Source organism: Geotrypetes seraphini, chromosome 4 (genome assembly GCF_902459505.1).
Source record: "Geotrypetes seraphini chromosome 4, aGeoSer1.1, whole genome shotgun sequence".
NCBI classification, from domain to species: domain Eukaryota; kingdom Metazoa; phylum Chordata; class Amphibia; order Gymnophiona; family Dermophiidae; genus Geotrypetes; species Geotrypetes seraphini.
In genome coordinates this window covers 120,098,066-120,119,822 of record NC_047087.1, presented here as the reverse complement: position 1 = coordinate 120,119,822, position 21,757 = coordinate 120,098,066, and the positions used below count along the sequence as shown (strand labels likewise).

The window sequence follows — 21,757 nt, the reverse complement described above, 5'->3', positions numbered from 1 at the left end:
GCTCATGCGGCAGCCCAACAGGTCCAGGACCTGTGTAGTAATCCTCTATCTATACCCTTCTATCCCCTTTTTCAGCAGGAAATTGTCCAATCCTTTCTTAAACCCCGGTACCGTACTCTGCCCTATTACATCCTCTGGAAGATCATTCCAGGTGTCCACCACACGTTGGGTAAAGAAGAACTTCCTAGCATTCTGTCCCCTTTCAATTTTTCTGAATGCCCTCTTGTTCTTTTATTATTTGAAAGTTTGAAGAATCTGTCCCTCTCTACTCTCTCTATGCCCTTGATGATCTTGTAAGTCTCTATCATATCCCCTCTAAGTCTCCTCTTCTCCAGGGAAAAGAGACCCAGTTTCTCCAATCTCTCAGCGTATGAAAGATTTTCCATCCCTTTAATCAGACGTGTCACTCTCCTCTGAACTCTCTCGAGTAACGCCATGTCCTTCTTAAGGTATGGCGACCAATATTGGACGCAGTACTCCAGATGCGGACGCACCATCGCCCGATTTTACATGGTTGCTCACAAAAATACTTGGAAATCTGGAATATTGTTGGTTCACACACCCAAAAATTTTTAGAACTTGTTGTTCACATGAAAAAAAAATTGCATACACCTGGCTAAACGATAACGGGAACATTGCATAGGACTGCTTGTTATGCAGTTCAGCATATTTAGTTATCTATCTGGGCGGCAGCATTGAATATGGGCACCAACCAGTGAGTCCTCTAGCGGTCAGAGCACTGTCGCTGAATATCTGCCTTTGGGCCAGCCAGTATGATTTAACTAGGCAGAGACATCTCTTGCCCAGTTAAATTGCTTTGAACATCAAACACTTGGAGCTCCTTTTTACAAAGGTGCGTTAGGGCCTTAATCCGCAGAATAGCACGCACTAAAATGCCGCTACTGCCTCCTTTTAAGCAGGTGGTAATTTTTCTGGCTCGCGTACGCTAATCTTGTGCGTGCACTAAAAACACTAGCACACCTTAGTAAAAGGAGCCCTTAGTTTTTAACCTGCCTCATAGTACCATTTTGAGTTCCTTTATGAAAGAAAGTAGTATTGTGAATGCATCTGCTATGAAACTTGCAGGGTAAGATTAAATAAAATCAAGAAGTGCGAGGTTAATCCTTATTTTTTTCTTCTTTGCAGTGGTAATACGGAGGAGCTCTGACTTCTGTCCCCCCCCCCTTGTTGAGGTCATACAGTGTGGAAAGACTACAGGTCAGTGCAAATTTCACTGTATAGGTGACAATTTTTGGTGTAACCAAACTTTGGCTCTATGTGTCGTCACTTCCAGCCATTTTCTTGTGCCATCATGTTTGTCGGACCCTTCCGCAGGCTTTTGCTGTTCTTGGCTTGTGGAATAACCACAAAGAACTTTCATAGTGTTAAGTGTTTGCTGGAAGATGAGAGGGACATCTGGGCTTCCCCCAGTTTTCCCCATTTCCATTCATTCCTTCCATATCAACTGTGTCATCATGAACCTTCCTTGACTTCTGTCTGTCATAAGCATGCCTAAATTCTTTGTGTTTTGGCTACTATCACCTGGAATAGGTTACCAACAGGACTTCGATGTCTACCAAACTTGAGTCAGTTTAAAGAGCTGTCGAAGCGACATTTGTTTATTTGAGACAGATGATGTAAGGGATTTATGACCTGAACTCTCCATTGTTATCTTTTGCTGATTTGTTGTTTTAATGTTATGTATGTATTTTTGTACACTGCTTTGGAATAAGGTGGCTTATAAATTTTTAATAAATAAAAATGAAATGAAACCTCTGATGGAGAAGGCTGTCTAGGCATCTTCTATCCTACTTTTGAAGATAATGACCTTTACACCTGAACCCCGGCTAGCTCATAAGTCATGGCAAAGTTAACAGAATTAGGAATCCTCCAGCACATCATTTCATTTACCTTTTTGCTGCTTGTGTTTATTTCCCTGCAGCTGACTGTCCCCAAGATCTTATTTCCAGAGCTGTTTTTCACTGATTTGGCAGGAAATGTAATTGCAGGGATGTTCTTCTGCAAAAAAAAAGAATAATTAAGAGATGTGGGCTTATTGTAATTGTTAATTGGTGGCTTTGCAGTATAAAGGAGAGGAGCCTGGGATAGGTTGGTTTGGGAATGGCAGAGAAGTGAGTAATGAGAAGATGATGTTTTACACTGGAACAAAATCTATGAACAGCCCGAAGTAGGGCCACTTAACACTGAGAAAGAATGAGCAAGGAAGGTTTCTCAGGGAAATAAGTATTGTCATTGCCATATTAGGCACTTGAATACATAGAAATGTCAAAGATGTTGTATGAGATAACATTTTTATTGAACTAACTCAGTATATGTGGAACTAGCTTTGGCAGATATATTGAGATATCACTTACAACTTGTTTGACCTGTATGTCTAAATATCATCAGAGAAATAAGATATTTTAGTTGAAGTACTGAAATGGCCTCTGCTTTTGTATGAAGTCTGTTCTGAGCCCTAAAAAACTATAAATTAAAGACACAGTATGAAATTCTGCAGAAACACATAATTAAAACACTAACCCCCAAATTCTGTTTATGGTGCCTTAAGTTGTACGTGCAGATCGGTGCACACAACTTAATTGTTTAGCACAGAGTTTCTCAACTTTTTCAAGCCAAGTACCCCCTAAGCCTGACAAATACCAACCGAGTACACCCCGCCCAAGCTTTGCCCCAGACCCGCCCAATCTCTGCCCCTGACTCCACCCACATAATAATAGTACTAATTGTAATGCAATTTCTTCCATCCATTTTTCATATACACACAATATAATCTTATTAATACATAATAGTAACCACAAAATTTAAAAATACAAAGCACACTATACGCACAGAAAATGTTAATTATTTATATTCATATTCGGGAGGGGTTCAAAGAGGTCAAAGCAGATGACTTTAAAATATGCAAAAAATAACTACAGAAAAATAGACAAATATACAGCAAAATATAGACAGCAGATATAAATTCATAAAACTGACACATTTTGATCACTAAGTTGAAAATAAAAATATTCTTCCTACCTTTTTGTTGTCTGGTGATTTCATGAGTCTCTGGTTGCATTTCCAATATTTTTTCCTTTCTGCCTCCTGCATGCTTCTTCTCCTCCGGACCCCTTCCCTTCCCCCGAAGCTGACTCGTCCACAGAAGCTGCAGGCACCGCTCAGGATCCTTGGCGGCGGCCAGGCCACGTACCCCAAGAGGCAGCCCACGTACCCACAACGGTGCGTGTACTGTGTGTTGAGAAACACTGGTTTAGCAAGCCTATTTAGCGCTTGAAAATTGCCAATTTACACCTCATATTAAAAGTTACACAAACAACTTGGTAGGCATATACTGTGAAGTGCTGTGTGCCAGTTTTAATGCTTGATATGAAATAGGGGTGTGGCCAGGGGAGGAGCACGGCTGAATCATGGCCGATCCTAAAATTTATGCACGCTGATATGGAATACACCAGATCTGCGCACATTAGGCACAGGTACTTAGACCTGGTTTTCCTTGGTCTGAATCAGGGGTATCAAACTCAATCACATAAGGGGCCGAAACCTGAATAAAAGGCTAAGTCGCAGGCCAAATTTTTAATTAAGATACTTAGGGGTCCTTTTATTAAGGTACGCTAACCAATTTAGCGCTTGCTAAATGTGCACCTTAATAAAAGGACCCCTTAGCCTCTGTGATGTAAACAAAATAAATAAAAAAGACTTTTCCTCTCTCTTTTAGGTCCTAGTTAATACTTGCTGTCTAACACCAGCTCTGGCAGGATACACATTTCAAATCTGACATATTGTAATCACAAAACAGAAATTAAAATTATTTTTTCTACCTTTTGTTGTCTGATCATTATTCAATCATGTTGGTCCCAGGCTCTGTGCTCCTTTTGTTATTTTTGTTTTGTTTTACTTTCTCTTATTATTTTTACCCTACTTTTGTTCTATTTTTACTATTTTATGTTATTTTATTCTAATTTTAATTAAACCACCCGGGCATGACATGTTTTGATACTTTCAAGCTCTGCTTGTGGTGGACCTGTGCAGTGTGCCAGGAGTGCCTTTTGATTTCTGCCACTCTTCTCCTGCTGCTATCTTTGATCGTCTTTGTGGGATGGCACACCTGTCTGCTGGGGCCTGGTTGATGTGCCACAGCCCACTGGTGACGTTGGAGGATCGCTGCTTGATAGGGCACAACAGAGCATGGCTGAAACCACTCCAGCAGCAGCATCCGCCTCTGCACCGCCTCCTGCTCCAGGCACAGCCAAGGAAAAAAAAAAGCTATGAAGCCAGCAGAAACAGCGAAAAAGCGCGCAAGGCATCGGGCCTTCAAAGGAGCGTAATGGTAAGGCTCTTGCGGCATCCAGCTACAATGTGGAGAAGAACAGCAGCTGCCTGAGGCTAACCATCAAAAATCTGGTGAGTCGAGGTACAGGATGATGCGGCGCTTGTACCAGCAGGCCAGCTTTAGGGGAAATTTGAAATTGTCTGGCGGGCCAAATTTCAGCACAACCTGGACCAGATTTGGCCCGTGGGCCAGTTTGATATATCTGGTCTAAATGCATGTGCATAAAGTTATGACATGCACTGACAGCGGGATATTATAAGATACATAATTATAGAATTGTGCTAAGCGCCATTTAGTCAACACCAATCTTTTTGAGTGCAATATATATAGAATATGACCCCCAACTGTATTCTGAAAATCTTTGCAGTGTTGACAGTATAGTATTTGTGAAATCCATCCTATGATCCCTTTAGGCCAGTGGTCTCAAACTCAAGCCCTTTGCAGGGCCACATTTTGGATTTGTAGGTACTTGGGGGGCCTCAGAAAAAAATAGTTAATGTCTTATTAAAGAAATGACAATTTGGCATGAGGTAAAACTCTTTATAGTTTATAAATCTTTCCTTTTGGCTAAGTCTTAATAATACTGTAATACACTTCCCCCCTCCCTTTTCGCAGTTTCATTGTTCGTGGTTTCGATTATTCGTGGGGTTTTTTCCCAGGCTCACCCCCTCGGAGAGATGCTCGTTGGCAGCCCGCATAAAAAAACCCGGCCATGGGACTTGGATCGGGGCAAGGCGGGAGGTGGAGGGGGGCAGAGGGGGGCCATTGGAGACAGAGGAGGTGAGCAGCTGTCCCAGGAGCATGGACCTTACCTGGTGGTCTAGTGGTGACGTGGGGCAGGAGAAATCTTCCTACACTCCTGCCCTGTGCAGAACCATGCTGTGAGTTCCCTTGGTCTCACGAGACTACAACAGGAACTCCCTATTGTAGTCTCGTGAGAGCAAGGGAACTCTTTGCACAGGGCAGGAATGTAGGAAGATCGCTCCTGCCCCGCGTAACCACTAGACCACCAGGTAAGTCCGGGGGTGGGTCAGAACCGGCCCATAAGAACATAAGATTTGCCGCTGCTGGGTCAGACCAGTGGTCCATCATGCCTAGCAGTCCACTCACGCAGCAGCCTTCTGGTCAAAGACCAGCACTCTTATCGAGACTAGCCCTACTAGCGCCCGTTCTTGTACAGCAGGAACTTGTCTAACTTTGTCTTGAATCCCTGGAGGGTGTTTCCCCCTATAATAGCCTCCAGAAGAGTGTTCCAGCTTTCTACCACTCTGGGTGAAGAAGAACTTCCTTACGTTTGTACGGAATCTATCCCCTTTCAACTTTAGAGAGTGCCCTCTCGTTCTCCCTACCTTGGAGAGGGTGAACAACTTGTCCTTATCTACTAAATCTCTCCCCTTCAGTACCTTGAATGTTTTGAACATGTCCCCTCTCAATCTCCTCTATTTGAGGGAGAAGAGGCCCAGTTTCTCTAATCTTTCGCTGTACGGCAGCTCCTCCAACCCCTTAACCATCTTAGTCACTCTTCTCTGGACCCTTTCGAGTAGTACCGTGCCCTTCTTCATGTATGGCGACCAGTGCTGGACGCAGTACTCCAGGTGAGGGCGCACCATGGCCCAGTACAGTGGCATGATAACCCTCTCTGATCTGTTCATGATCCCCTTCTTTATCATTCCTAGCATTCTGTTTGCCCTTTTTGCCGCCGCCGCCGCACATTGCATGGACGGCTTCATCGACTTGTCGATCAGAACTCCCAAGTCCCTTTCCTGGGAGGTCTCTCCAAGTACCGCCCCGGACATTCTGTATTCGTGCATGAGATTTTTGCTACCGACATGCATCACTTTACACTTATCCATGTTGAACCTCATCTGCCATGTCGATGCGCATTCCTCGAGCCTGATTGTCACGTTGCAGATCTTCGCAATCCCCCTGCCCAAAAGTTATTCGTGAATTTTCCCTATTCACGGGCTAGCTCTGCCCCTAACCCCCGCGAATAGGGAGGGAGAAGTGTATTGTAATTTATAGTTAAAGAGACATGATCAAGAAATTGTATTCCAAGGGCCTCTAAATAGTACCTGGCAGGCCACATGTGGCCCCCAGGCCGCAAGTTTCAGACCACTGCGTTAGGCCTACAGACCACAGTTTTGGAACGGCATAAATTAAAATGGAGTAGACTGGCTTGGTTACCTAGCAGCAGCGCTGCATAATGGAAGAGACATTGGTTCAACTTCTAGACTCCACTTCTGCTTTTTAAGTTACCAGGGAAACTACAGAGGTACATTCATAGTCATTGTGAAGAAGTTGCAGAAGTAGCATTCATAGGCATGGGGAAGAAACATTGCCTGTGGCATGAAGGCAACACCACTGGCTGACTACCTCAGAAGTGTGTTTCCACCAAGTTGCAGAATTAATCAAGTTTGTTTCTTGGCACATCACTACTATCCCTCTACTAATATAGCAACTAAGTAAATCTAAAGATAAATACTTACCCCTCAGTCAAAGGATGTTTGCTATATGATGGGCATGATGTTCTACTGTATCTCCACCAGATAGTGCCTCAGATCTAAACTGGAGCAAACTCCTAGCCCCAGTAACAGTAGGGCTAGAAGTGCAGGATTTTCTTCCTCCTGTTAATCCCAGTAAATATGTAGAACTAAAAAAGTGGCTACCAGAGAGGAAAAAATGGAATAGAGAGAAGACCAGAACATGAAAAAAATATATAAAATACTGACCAAAGATAAAAGAAAAACTAAGCCGGAGACTCCAGAGGTTAGGAAGTTCAACATCCCTGGCCTGGATCTATCTTCTACACAGAATTTGCATATTGGCTAATTTAGGGATTCTTTTAAGCTGGATTAGGTGCTGGAGAACTGGTCTTGACCTAGGGGCTGCCGCGTGAGCGGACTGCTGGGCAGGATGGACCACTGGTCTGACCCAGCAGCGGCAATTCTTAATGTTCTTATGTCCCAGGTACAGAATTTAGATTGTGAGCCCACTAAGGACAGAAAACATACCTTACTGCCGATGTCTTCCACCATCCTCGGGACACTGTCACCAACCCACTCACCAGGCAGATAGTTGCAGCTGAAAGCTTTCAGCACTGTTAACCAGAAATGGAATAGGCTATGACTGAGCCAAAAATTATAGGAGGAAAAGACCGATCAAACAAGCGGCAATAGCAAGCAGACCATAACTGATAAAATTCTTCCCAACCTTCAGATCTGTACAAGACGAACTATCAAGACTCAAGGTGAACAAATCGTGAACAAAGCCATGGGACCGGACAATCTACATCCCAGAGTGCTCAGTGAGCTCAGTGACGTCCTAGCAGAACCGTTATCCGTACTCTTCAATCTCTGCCTGAGTACGGGAAGAGTCTCCTTGGACTGGAAAACAGCTAATGTCGTTCCTCTGCACAAAAGGTTTGCAGGGCAGAGGCTGCGAATTACAGGCCGGTGAGTAAACTCATGGAAACACTAATCAAACGAAAATTGGACACGATCCTAGATGATGAGAATCTACGTGATCCCCACCAACATGGATTCACCAAGGGTAGGTCCTGCCAATCCAATCTCATCAGCTTCTTTGACTGGTGATAAGAAAACTGGATTTGGGAGAGTCCCTGGACGTCGTGTACTTGGACTTCAGTAAAGCTTTTGATAGCGTCCCCCACCGCAGGTTATTGAGCAAGATGAAATCGATGGGATTAGGTAAAACACTAACTGCATGGGTCAACGATTGGCTGAGTGGTAGACTTCAGAGGGTGGTGGTTAATGGTACCCCCTCTAAAACGTCGGAGGTGACCAGTGGTGTGCCGCAGGGCTCGGTCTTGGGCCCGATCCTTTTCAACATATTCGTAGGAGACATGACTCAGGAGCTTCAAGGTAAAATAACATTATTCGCCGATGATGCCAAAATATGTAACATTGTAAATAACAGCAATTTGTCAGACAGTATGACGCAGGACCTGCTTTCATTGGAACATTGATTCTCGACCTGGCAGCTTAACTTCAACACTAAAAAATGCAAGGTCATGCACCTTGGCAACAATAATCCGTGCAGAACGTACACATTGAATGGAGAAACATTGGCTAGGACTGCAGCAGAACGATATTTGGGGGTGATCATTAGTGAAGACATGAAACTGCCAATCAAGTGGAGAAGGTTTCATCCAAGGCTAGACAAATGCTGGGTTGTATCCGGAGAAGCTTTGTTAGTCAAAAGCCAGATATCATAAAGCCATTGTGCAGAACCATGGTGAGGCCTCATCTGGAGTACTGTGTACAATTCTGGAGGCCACATTACCATAAAGATGTGCTAAGAGTTGAGTCGATTCAGCGAATGGCCACCAGGATGGTCTCGGGGCTCAAGGATCTCTCGTACGAAGAAAGGCTGAACAAATTGCGGCTATACTCTCTCGAAGAACGCAGGGAGAGGGGAGACATGATTGAGACGTTTAAGTATATCACTGGTCGTATCGAGGTAGAAGATGATATTTTCTTTCTTAGAGGACCCTCGGCCACAAGAGGGCATCTGCTGAAAATCAGGGGCGGGAAGTTTCATGGCAACACCAGGAAGTACTTCTTCACCAAAAGAGTGGTTGATAATTGGAATGAGCTTCCAGTACAGATGATTGAGGCCAGCAGCATGCCAGATTTTAAGCACAGATGGGATGCTCATGTCGGATCTCTAAGAAGGTAGAGTTAAGGGGATGAGTCATCAGAGTGCAATCTCTCAAAGGGTAGCTAGGGGGGAGGGTCAATAGAGTGGGCAGACTTGATGAGCTTTGGTCCTTTTCTGCCGTCACTTTTCTATGTTTCTATGTTTCTATCTGTATCGGTGACTTTCTGCATGTGTATCGGTGTGGGCTTTCTGTGTGTTTATGGGTGAAGAGGAGGAAGGCAATTATAAAGGAGCAAGTCCCTAACCAGTATACTGTATTTCAATGTTTGGTCCATTTTGGGGAGGCTTTCGCTAGAACCTCGAAGCATGCCTCATGGAATTATTTCCTATCACTGTTTTATATGTGCATGCATGAGTGTTTGTATATACATAGCTATAAGTTGGTGTAAATTGGTTGCCAGAGGATGTGGTAAGAGAGGATAGCGTAGCTGGTTTTAAGAAAGGTTTGGACAAGTTCCTGGAGGAAAAGTCCATAGTCTGTTATTGAGAAAGACATGGGGGAAGCCACTGCTTGCCCTGGATCGGTAGCATGGAATATTGCTACTCCTTGGGTTTTGGCCAGGTACTAGTGACCTGGATTGGCCACTGTAAGAACGGGCTACTGGGCTTGATGGACCATTGGTCTGACCCAGTAAGGCTATTCTTATATTTTTTTTATGTTTGTGTGAGGAGGTGATTGCATGTTAGCTCTCTTCCCCTCCTCCCCACCTCCTACCACCAAATGCAGTTCTTTTAAGTTTTAGAGCCTTAATTTGCCCCCAGACAGTATAATTTCTTTTCCATGATTGATTGGGTTGGGAAGAATAAAAAAAATGAGATTTTAGCCACTGGCAGTTTCTTGTGTTCATTTTCTGCATAATCAATAATCGAAAAGCCATTCTGTTTAATGAGTAAATCTGAAAACACCAATTCCAGTTTGCAGTTTTTGGGCACCTTGTCTTGAATTACGCTTCTCCCATCTTTGACTGCATTTGGACTTGGATTAGTACTGCACGTAGCTTACACCGTTCTATACAGGCATTAGGACTACTAGATCAAAGAGACAAGAGTTTGATATAGAGCGTCCTGTCTGCATGTTAGAACCAGAACCTGCCTCAAAAGGAAAACCTCAGAGCACCTCTGATGTGTGAGCCAAAGTCAAACCCTGGCAGGTTGTAGCCTGGTTAGCATTAGATGAAAATTTTGGATTTGACCCAAATGGTGTCATATTTACTTTCCAGGGGAATGGGGGCTCTGAAGCATCTGAAGGGGATTTGCTGATGTTTGAAGAGTAATAAGATGTCTGACTCTTCCTCAGAGTTTTGTACAGATCTGAAGTAGAATCTATTGCAACTGTGGATTTTCTTTACACAAAAAGTGTGGAGAACCATAGTAACATAGTAGATGACGGCAGATAAAGGCCCGAATGGTCCATCCAGTCTGCCCAACCTGATTCAATTTAAATTTTTTATTTTATTTTATTTTTTTTAATTTTTCTTCTTAGCTATTTCTGGGCAAGAATCCAAAGCTTTACCCGGTACTGTGCTTGGGTTCCAACTGCCAAAATCTCTGTTAAGACTTACTCCAGCCCATTTACACCCTCCCAGCCATTGAAGCCCTCCCCTGCCCATCCTCCACCAAACGGCCATACACAGACACAGACCGTGCAAGTCTGCCCAGTAACTGGCCTAGTTCAATATTTAATATTATTTTCTGATTCTAAATCTTCTGTGTTCATCCCACGCTTCTTTGAACTCAGTCAGTTTTACTCTCCACCACCTCTCTCGGGAGCGCATTCCAGGCATCCACTACCCTCTCCGTAAAGTAGAATTTCCTAACATTGCCCCTGAATCTACCACCCCTCAACCTCAAATTATGTCCTCTGGTTTTACCATTTTCCTTTCTCTGGAAAAGATTTTGTTCTACGTTAATACCCTTCAAGTATTTGAACGTCTGAATCATATCTCCCCTGTCTCTCCTTTCCTCTAGGGTATACATATTCAGGGCTTCCAGTCTCTCCTCATACCAGTTCATCGTATACCCCCCTCCCCTTTTACTAAACCGCGATAGCGGTTATTAACGCAGGGAGCCACGCTGAATGCTCTGCGCTGCTCCCGACGCTCATAGAGAGACTTTTAAAGGAGTTTCACATCCCTAGTCATATGGAATCTCTGTCCTTTCTACATCTCCACACAACCTGGGCAAAATACCACCATTTGAGGTTTGACAGTGTTTAGCTGTACTGTGAACTCCAATAGATGGAACCTAAGCACAGTGCCGGGCAGAGCTCTGGGTTTCTGGCCCAGAAATAGTTAAAAAAAAGAACAATTTAAATTAAATCATTAAATTATAGAGAGTGTATGTTTGGGTAGACTATTCGGGTCTTTATCTGCTGTCATTTACTTTGTTTTTTTTTCGTTCCCCAGCTTAAATCTGTGTGGTTCACCATATACGCTGGATTTTACTAAACGGCGATAGAGGTTTCTAACGCGGGTTGACGAGTTAAATGCTCCGATGCTCTTAGAATTCCTAAGAGCGTCTGAGCACTTACCTCGACGGCCCACGGTAGAAACCTCGGCCACCGTTTAGTAAAAGGAGCCCATAATTTATTTATTTATTTAAATATTATTTTTATTGATAATGGCACGACGGCCCATACAGGCAATTACAAGCAATAAAATTACAGTAACAGGACAGGAAAAAAAACCAAGAATGGGACAGGGGGACCAAGCAGGGATGCACAGCACTTGTCATCCAGTAGAAGTAGGTCAGTGTCCAGCATAAAAAATAATACAAAACTGTAGGCCAACCCAAATGGTGTCATATTTACTTTCCAGGGGAATGGGGGCTCTGAAGCATCTGAAGGGGATTTGCTGATGTTTGAAGAGTAAGAGATGTCTGACTCTTCCTCAGAGTTTTGTATAGATCTGAAGTAGAATCTATTGCAACTGTGGCCAACCCAGTCCCACAAGACCCGTGAAAACACAAAGTCAAGCCAGGCCATCAGCCAGAACATTTTATGGGAGAAGATCCCCCTCACACATATACAGACAACCAAGAACCAGACATGCCAGAACACACAACAAGCACGCTGCATCCAATACAAGAAACAGTCCACTCACACCATCCCTACCAAAGCCAACCCCTCCACCCCCCATCCATCCCTGGAGATTGGTGCTGATTAGCTAGTTAAACAATTATGTTGCACGCACAAATCAGCAATATGCACAGATTTGTGCATGCAAATTTGGTCTCACTGTATGGAATCTGGCCCTAAGTGTATTACTCCTATTCTATAATGGAGTGCAAAAGTGCCATAGCGCATGATGTAAGATTGTATGATAAGCCCTCTAAAACCTACCCAAAACTTACTGTACCCACCTAGCCCTATATGTCATCAAGTGGCCCAGACAAAACACAGATTTGGATTTAGCTGAAAATCTTTGGCAAGGCTTTAAGACTGCTGATCATGGATGATCCACAGCCAGAAGAGCAGGCAAAAACTGAACCATCTCACTATGCAAAGTTGGTAAACCCTTAAACTAAACCACTTCTAATTGTTGCTGTTGCAAAAGTGGCTTTTACCAAGTATTGAGTCAAGGGCTTTCAGAGGTAACAATTAATAGAAATTGTTTAATGCACTGAAAGTGTCAAGTTTACTGTGTACAAATTTCTGCATTTTTGGATTGCTATTTCCAGACTCCACAATGTCAAAAATGTGCAAATTGAATATTTTTTACAAGGCACTGTAATTTGAGTATGACCTTTTTCTTCTGCTTCCTGTGCCATACTCCCTCGCTTCCTGTGCTTTCACACTCTCCTCCCTCTCCTTATTTTCTTGCTCCTTCTTTCCACATTCTCACTCTTCTCTTGCTTTTTTTGGTCCACCTTTCATTTTTCCTCTCCCTAGACTGTCCCTCTCATCTTCCTCTTTCTACTGTCTCCTCACCCTCTCCCACACTGCCTCTGTCATGCTGTCTCTAAGAATGCCTCATTTTCTTGTTAAAGGATGGGTATTTTGGAAAAGAAAATGCATCTTCTGCTTTTCGTTAAAGAATATGGGTTGAAATGTCATTTGGCTTGCTATGCATGTTTCTTCCTCCTTCCACCCAATGTAAGTTTTTGTGGTATGAAGAAAAAGAGAAATTTCAGCAGAAGACTGATTGCTTTTTCTGAGCCAAGTTTCCACACAAAACATATCCTGCAGTGCTTTTTGACCTCCCACCAGCAATTTCTGAAGTTCACGCTCATCCCACTTGTAAACACTGGAGGAAGAGTTGTGGGATGATGAGGATTGGAAGACTGAAAGCAGCAGTAGGGATAGCCTTTATGGTGATAAGTGAGCAGGGGATAGTGCACTGCAGAGATATAATTATATGTTGTGGGTGCACATGTTCAAAGGTTGCAAGTGGGTCAGGTTTTCAAGGTATTCCTTATGAATATGTATACCTAAGATCTGCATGCATACTGCCTTCATTATACACAGAATTGAATAAGTGGTGCCCAAAGTTAGGTGCTGGGATAATCCACACTAAGCAAGTACAGTACAGTTATCTGGCACGCATGGGGATTGGTAGATGCCGAATAACTAGTTTCTGGTTGCTTGAGAGTTACTCTAAAATAGTTTTGTCTCCCTTCCCACCTCACTGTCTTCCTCTCCCTATCATCCCTCCACCCCTATAGCAGCGGCAGCAGTCTGGACTTCCAACCCCCTTCCCTCCCTTCCTCACCCAAAGCAGCAGTGGCAGCCAGTCAAAAGAGGCAGCACTGTAAATAGGCTGTTGCAGCCAGCCCCGGTAGGGCTTTTCCTTTGCCACGTCGGGGCTGGAGAGAGGGAGGAGGGGTTGTCAGGACCAGTTACTGCTGTTGCTTTGGTGGCTAGTGGGAGGGAGGGGAGTTGTCAGGACTGGCTGCCACTGCGGAGGCTGGAGGGAACGGAGGGGGCTGTCTGGACCGGCTGCTGCTTCAGGGGCAGGAGGGAGGGGGGTTGTGGCTGCCGCTGATGCTTTGGGGACTGGAGGGAGGGGGTTTATGGCTGCTGATAATGCTTTGGAGGATGGAGAGAGCAAGGGGAGTTTATGGCTAGCGCTGATGCTTCGGAGGCTGGAGGGAGGGAAGGGGGGTTGTCGAGTCAGGAGCACGGGAGACAGTGCCGGATAGTTGAATACTGGTTAACTGGGATTCTACTGTATTCTATAAAGAATGCTCCACCCAAAGTAACCTTTATAGAATCCTAGCATAGCACAGATTTTATGCCTAACTTTGTGCGCCAGCATTTGCACCTACCAAAACCTAATAAAAATGCCAGTGCCCAATGTATCAACACAGAGAGGGTCAAAGTATACCAATTAGTAGAAAAGAAAAAGCACCAAGAACCAAAAAAACTGAGATTTGTCTTTAATGACCTAACCTGTGAGGAGTGGTGTTCTGAGGATCTGGCATGGGCACATACATACTGGCCTAACATTGTACCAATTTCTTAATTGGTGCTTTTATGGTCATTTATTGTAGCAGACAACCCTTGATGCAGATGCTATGTGCCAAAACACGGCACGTGTCAGGTCAGTAAAGACTAGTACCAATTTTGTGGCTCTTGGTACCCAATTTATGGTAGTTGGATGCACATTCAATAGTATTCTATAACATCACACCTAACTTCTGCAAACACCACTGATCTGCCCATGCTCCCCCCCCTCCCCGCCTTGGTTATGCCTTGGTGATATGAAATTTAGGTGCACAATTTAGTTGCACTGGGGGGATGCATAAATGGCTCTCACCAACTCACCAAAATAGCCACCCAGTCCCATATCATCCACCAGTTTCCATAAAAAGTCCCGACTGACTCTTTCAATAGCCAGCAAAACAACTTTGATCCTAAAGAGCGCTCCACAACAGATGTAATGTCTGTCTAATATTATCACCCACTTGGTGGTGCTTTATAAAGCCAGATTGGTCTAAATGGATCAAAGCAGGCAAAACCTTATCCAATCAGAGAGCCAAAACTTTAGCATAAATATTTAAAAGTGATATCAGCCTATAGGCCCCACATCCTAAAGGATCCTTGCCAGGCTTTTAGAGCACTGAGATCCCAGCTTCTCCCATTGATTAGGCGCACAGTTTATAGAATTGTGCTTAGGGCAGATGGGTGCGTAACTCCAAATTATGCCAATTACTAGCGGTTATTTATTGTTGATGACTCATTTTCTAATTAATTTGTGCATAGATCTGTATAGAATCTGTGGTTATATGTAGATCTGTCTCATGCATATTCACTAGCAATATTCTGCAAACCTGATCTATTTGTGGCACTTAAGGACTGAGCTTCTGCACCCCTGTTATGTGTAATGGTAGATAGGGGGTAGGATTAGGACAGCCTTTGCAAGTTCAGTTCTCAATTTGCAGATGACACTAAAACTGTTCAAAGCTGTCAAAATGCATGCGGATTGTGAAAAATTGCATGCAGACCTTAGGAAACTGGAAGACTGGGCATCCAAGTGGCAGATGAAATTTAATGTGGGCAAATGCAAAGGGGTGTACATTCTTTTCTTTTTTTAATCTTTATTGACATTTCAAACTGTATAATGTATACAATTGAAGAATCAGAAAAAAAAACTGTATGAAAATACATTGTAATCATCACAATTATTACATTAAACAATTTTTATCCCCTTCTTATCCTATTATAAACAATAAAATGATATATTATACTATCAATATAATAAAAAAGAATTAATTTTACTCTTCCAAATAAATATTCCACGCCCCACCATTCCTGGATGTGTAAAGGAATCTAGCGGAAAGAAAAAAAAAAAAGAGAATCGTAATTTTAATTATAACGTAATAAAATTAGTCAATGGACTCCATACCTCATTAAAGGACTTGCTAGTCCCTAAACGTTCTGCCATTATCCTTTCATATTTATACGTTGTACACACAGTTGCCCACCAAAAATTGAAATTAATCCTATCATGATTTTTCCAATTGTATGTAATGATTTGAACCCCCTATTCCTGTCAAAATCATTAAAAGGCAAATTTTATTTTTATCTAAAGTGGGTTTAACATTGGGGAATCATTCCACCAAGCAAAGTGGTGCACATTCTAATCTAATCTAATCTTCCATTTGTGAGTCGCTCATACCTATACAGGCTCAAGGCGACAGATCAAAGAGGAAGGGGAAAAGAAGGAGGGGAAGAGGACATGGAGAGATAAGAGGAGGGACTTAGACATAAGGGATGCTATACAGAAATTGAGATAGTTAGTTATCAAAAAGGTGAATCTCCAGGTTTTTTCTGAATCACAGTTACCGGATGCTAGGGTCCATCTCGGGGGTTAGTGCCCAAGAAAAGGGTCTGGATGTCATTGTAGATAATACGATGAAAGCTTCTGCCCAGTGTGTGGTGGCGGCCAAAAAGCAAACAAGATGCTTGGGATTATTAAAAAAAGAGATGGTCAAAACTAAGAATATTATAATGCCCCTTTATCGCTTCATTGTGCGACCTCACCTGGAGTATTGCATTCTGGTCTCTTTATCTCAAGAAAGATATAGTGGCGCTAGAAAAGGTTCAAAGAAGAGCGACCAGGATGATAAAGGGGATAGAACTCCTCTCATATGAGGAAAGACTAAAAAGGTTGGGGCTCTTCAGCTTGGAAAAGAGATGGCTGAGGGGGGAGATATGATTGAAGTCTAAAAAATCTAAAATCTAAAAAATTACAAACACCAGGAGACACTGGATGAAGTTACAGGGAAATACTTTTAAAACCAGCCTTTCTATGCTCCTGCCCCATGCTAGCCGTGATCAAAAATGGCTTCTGTGAATTCCTGCAGTCTTGCGAGACTGCAGCAGGAACTCACAGCAGTATATTAGCGATTCATATGAGATGCTTATGTAATGTAATGTCTCTCCTGGTGCCCCACTTGGAATGCCATTTACAGAAACATGCTTAGTCCTCTTTTTTTTTTTTTTTTGGCCAATGATTTTTCGGCGCCATGTATAGAAATTTGTCCTGTATGTGTAGTTGAAAAATTTTCTGCCATCAGTCTTCACTGCAGTGATCCCTCCTCTGCATCTCTGCTGTGATCCTTATTGGTCTCCTCTGCCTTCCTGCCATACTTGGGCACAAGTGATACTGCATATGGATAATGAATATATGCCATTGTGCCAGCACTTTGAAATTCTTTACCCGCAAGTTTGCGTTTAGAATCTTCATATACTCGGTTTTGGGTATTTTTTAAAACTTACCTCTTTGAACGAGCTTTTGCTTAATTGTGAAAACTAATGGAGAACACATTTTTACAGTGTTGGACTTTGAATGTTTTTATGTGTGAATGTAGTATACTATCCTATTTTTAATGGCATTCTGTTTTCATTTTATTGATGTATTTTATTGTAAGCCGTTTTGAATTGTGCTGCTGCAACTAAGTCGGTATATCAAGTTTAATAAACGATGAACAATGGATAGACAGGTGGACCTTGCCACTAATAGATGCTCCCACAAGAGCGCAAAACACACCTATGAAACAGAAATAAACATAGTAACATAGTAACATAGTAGATGACGGCAGATAAAGACCCGAATGGTCCATCCAGTCTGCCCAACCTGATTCAATTTAAAATTTTTTTTTTTTTTTTTTCTTCTTAGCTATTTCTGGGCGAGAATCCAAAGCTTTACCCGGTACTGTGCTTAGGTTCCAACTGCTGAAATCTCTGTTAAGACTTACTCCAGCCCATCTACACCCTCCCAGCCATTGAAGCCCTCCCCTGCCCATCCTCCTCCAAACGGCCATACACAGACACAGACCGTACAAGTCTGCCCAGTAACTGGCCTAGTTCAATCTTTAATATTATTTTCTGATTCTAAATCTTCTGTGTTCATCCCACGCTTCTTTGAACTCAGTCACAGTTTTACTCTCCACCACCTCTCAAACATCATATCACACATGTTTGCATTAGTCCAGTGACCTAGCTTGCAACAATGCAAAAGAATGAACGAGGGAGAAAGTTGAACAGAAAAACTCTTTAGAACAATGGTTTTAATCAGAAGGCACTCAAGGAGGGGGAATGTGGTTAGGAAAAAGACCACACAGCTTATAATATGAAAAAAAAGCAAAAATTTAACATCTGTAAATTGTAAAACATTATCAAGAGAAGGATGGCCATCTGTATCTTGTGAAGTTTCTTTTCTGCTTGCTGTTTTGGATGGTTCCCTCCTATTTTCTTTTCCTCCGCTTATAGGAAGTGGGGCAGCCTTCCTGTTTTCTGTAGTTTTAAGCATGCCTTCTTACTATAATGATATTACAACAATAAAATAAAAACTTTTAAAGATTCTGGCTTTGACAGTGGCCAGTATGGCTTACTTGGAAGACATGTCCAACAGACAAAGGAATTGCATTGTTCCCTCTCAACAGTAAAAAAAAAAAAAGTCTCCAAGTTTACCTGGCTCATGGTTTTTCCAGGGCGTGTCCTCCAGAAACTTGTCCACACGACACAGTCCACAGCTGTCAAACTCCTTCACAACTGCCACAATTTTGATCATGTTACTCCACTCCTCCAATCTGAACATTGGCTTCCTGTCTCTTCCCAGATCAAATACAAAATTCTGACTTCCTGTGGCTCATATGTGATATACATTTTATACTGTCCATGTTTACTGTGTTACATTGGTCAGACTACTCGACCAATGAAAACAAGAATATTTGAACCTAGATACAATGCCGATCATGGTAGGATTGTGGACTGAATGACAGAACATTGTGCAGATAAAGGACATACAGTACCTTCAGAGATTTAAAGTGTGCTGGGATTGACTCATTGTACCTTGTTTAACTGTATAAACAACTTGCCTTGAGTTTAGTCTCCTATCTGTTCAACCCAATGCACTCTGTACCACCCATCTTGTTCCCATCTAATATCTGCATTTGACCCCTTAGCTATTGGATAAGCTGTATTATAGAAAAGCATTAGCGTACACTTCTCCCTCCGTATTCGCGGTTTCAGTATTCACGGTTTTTAGCTTGCTGGCTCCTCCCCCCAAATTACATCGTCTTGCATAGAGAAATCTATGATTCCAAGCGTTTACAGAGAAAATTGCCGATTCCTGGCACTTTCTTCACCGTGTTTTGCCTCTCCTTCAGGAACAGGCCAAGTCTCCCACCATGTTATTCGCGGTTTCACCATATTCACGATGGTTTTTAATAGAAAACAGCGAATAACATATGAAAAAGTTATTTGCGGTTTTTCTGTATTTGCGGTTCTGTTAATCCCCTATCGCAGCAAATACGGAGGGAGAAGTGTATTTGAATGTTCTGATTTGTGCTTATAGATACTTCATAAATATTATGTCTCCCTTTTAGTATGTATTATAGCTATCTTATTTGAATTTCAGAGCTGTTAAGTATATTTTTGAAACTGTTTCATGGTAATCCTATTATTAAGTTTCAGTTTACTGATTTTAACTCTACCTCATTCATTGTATTTATGTTTATATAGTCTTTTTGCTACTGTTATGCTGTTAACAAAATTTTAAGTTTTATGCTGAATTATACCTGCTGTACACTGCCTTGGGCTAATAAAGCCCAATAAATAAATAAACAAATGGCTCTCCACAGAAGCCAAACTAACTGGCCCGTTGTTCCCAGTCTCCACCTTACTTCTGCTGTTATGAAGAGAAACCACATCCACCCATCTCCAGCTCTCCCAAACCACCACCAGGTAAAGTTGAAAAGGTCAGACTGCGGAGCTGCCAGAACACCGAGGTCTTCAGTACCCTTGGATAGATCCCATCTGACCTCACTGCTTTGTCTACGTTTAGTTTAGCTAGCTAGCTCCTCACGAACACAGTTCTCTGAAAATCTTTCAAGGTCCGCTTCACTTCCTTCCCTTCCCGTTTGTGTTTGTCTTCTGTAATCCTACTCCTAGCCCTTCATCAGTAAACCTAGAAAAGCAATATTTGTTAAGCCATACTCTGTTGGTTATTTTTAATTCCATTTTTCCTCTCCCAGCATATATCGCAACTCTTCCCTGCCTCACCCAAGCTGTGCCCCTGGGAATGCCTATGCAGAGCTCATGTAGAATTATGCACTGCCATGTATAAAAGTCCTTTTCTGCATGGACAGAGGAGCCAGCTCTATGGGTGCTGTGGATGTTTAAGATCCCCAGTATTAAAAAAACTCCTTGCCTGTATCCAGGGAGAGGTAATTCCAGTGGGTTTAGCACCTCTGCTGCTGCTACTAGTACTATTAATTATTGTATAGCACTACTAGATGTACTAGAGTCACGAAGAAGACAGTCCTTGCTCAAAGGAGCTTAAAATCTAAACAGACAAGACAAACAGGATTTCATGGATACTGTTAAGGGGAATGGTTAATCTGCTAGCTAGGTTGGTGGGCAATGGGGAGAGTAGGGTTATGGATTGAAGGCTATATCAAAAAGGTGGGTTTTCAGTCTGCTTTTAAACACGGGAAGGGGTGTGGCGGACAAACTCAGGTAGTTTAGTCAGGCAAAGGGGGCAGCTAGATGAAAGGAACGAAGTCTGGAATTGGCAGTGGAGGAGAAGGGTACAGCTACGAATGGCTTATTTGAAGAACGGAGTTCTCTGGGAGGTGTATAAGAAGAGAGGAAAGATATTGAGGGGCAGCAGAATGTAGGTCAGCAGTAGGAGCTTGAACTGTATGCAAAGGCGGATAGGGAGCCAGTGAAGTGATTTAAGGAGAGGGGTGACATGAGTGTAGCAAGGTTGGTAGAAGAGTTGGCAGCAGAGTTGGTAGAAGAGTTGGCAGCAGAGTTTTGTACAGATTGTAAGGGGAGAGCCCAGTTAGAAACAGATTACAGTAATCTAAGCGTGAGGTTAAGAGAGTTGGACAAGGGTCCAGGTAGTCTTCTCAGAGAGGAAAGAGCGAATTTTGGAGATGGAGAGATAGAAGCGGCAGGCCTTTAGCAGTTTTTGGATGTGCGCAGAAAATGAAAGGTCAGAATTGAAGACGATTCCAAGGTTGCGAGCAGAGGAAACTGGAACAATGACAGTCTTATCTACAGCGACGGAGAAAGGAGGAAGAGGAGCAGCAGAGGTTTTAGAGGAAAGAAGAGCAGCTCAGGCTTGGAACATGTTTAGTTTCAGATGACAGCAGGACATCCAGGCAGCAATGTCAGCCAAACAGGCAGAGACTTTTTCTTGGACTTTAGGTGAAATTTCAGGTGTAGAGAGGTAGATCTGGGAGTCAATAGTATATAGGTGATACTGGAAGCCATGGGAGGAGATCAGGGAACCGAGGGAAGACGTGTAGAGAGAAAAGAAGTCCTAAGACAGAACCCCGGGGTACTCTAATTGCTAGCGGGATAGCAGCAGAGAAGGACCCACCAACTCATACAAAAAAAAGCCATTACAAAAATTACCCCTTATATAGCAATCTAGAACTGTATCTCAGATCACTGTACTCTCTTACCCAGGCTTGATGAATCTCAACTGAGCTGATTTTGCTCCTTATCTTCTATCATTTACTATGATATCATGGTGTTTATTGTGAGGTGCTGAGTAGTGCCTAGACACTGGTGTAGATCTTAGCATCAGGCCTAATTGAGTCCAATGGTACAATGATTGGAAAACCCAGAGTTAAATGAGAGGGTGTTTCCCTCCCAATGGATTGTATCCTAGCAATTTCCCCTGGGAAGGAAAGAATTGAGTTGGCAACCTTAATATCCCATTGTAATTCTCTTAATTTTACTCTGTTATGACTCCTGGAGGTTTAATT

The 21,757-nt window shown here is 42.8% G+C and overlaps 1 protein-coding gene across 4 annotated transcripts in view; it reads left to right on the top strand.

Annotated features, from left to right (window-relative positions):
* Positions 1-21,757, top strand: part of BOC (BOC cell adhesion associated, oncogene regulated) — a 218,035-nt gene that overhangs the window by 95,702 nt on the left and 100,576 nt on the right. For all 4 annotated transcript variants that reach the window (XM_033942442.1, XM_033942440.1, XM_033942441.1 and 1 more), the window contains one exon: positions 1,147-1,218. The gene's annotated coding sequence lies outside the window, so the exon portion shown is untranslated. The remainder of the gene's footprint in view (positions 1-1,146; positions 1,219-21,757) is intronic.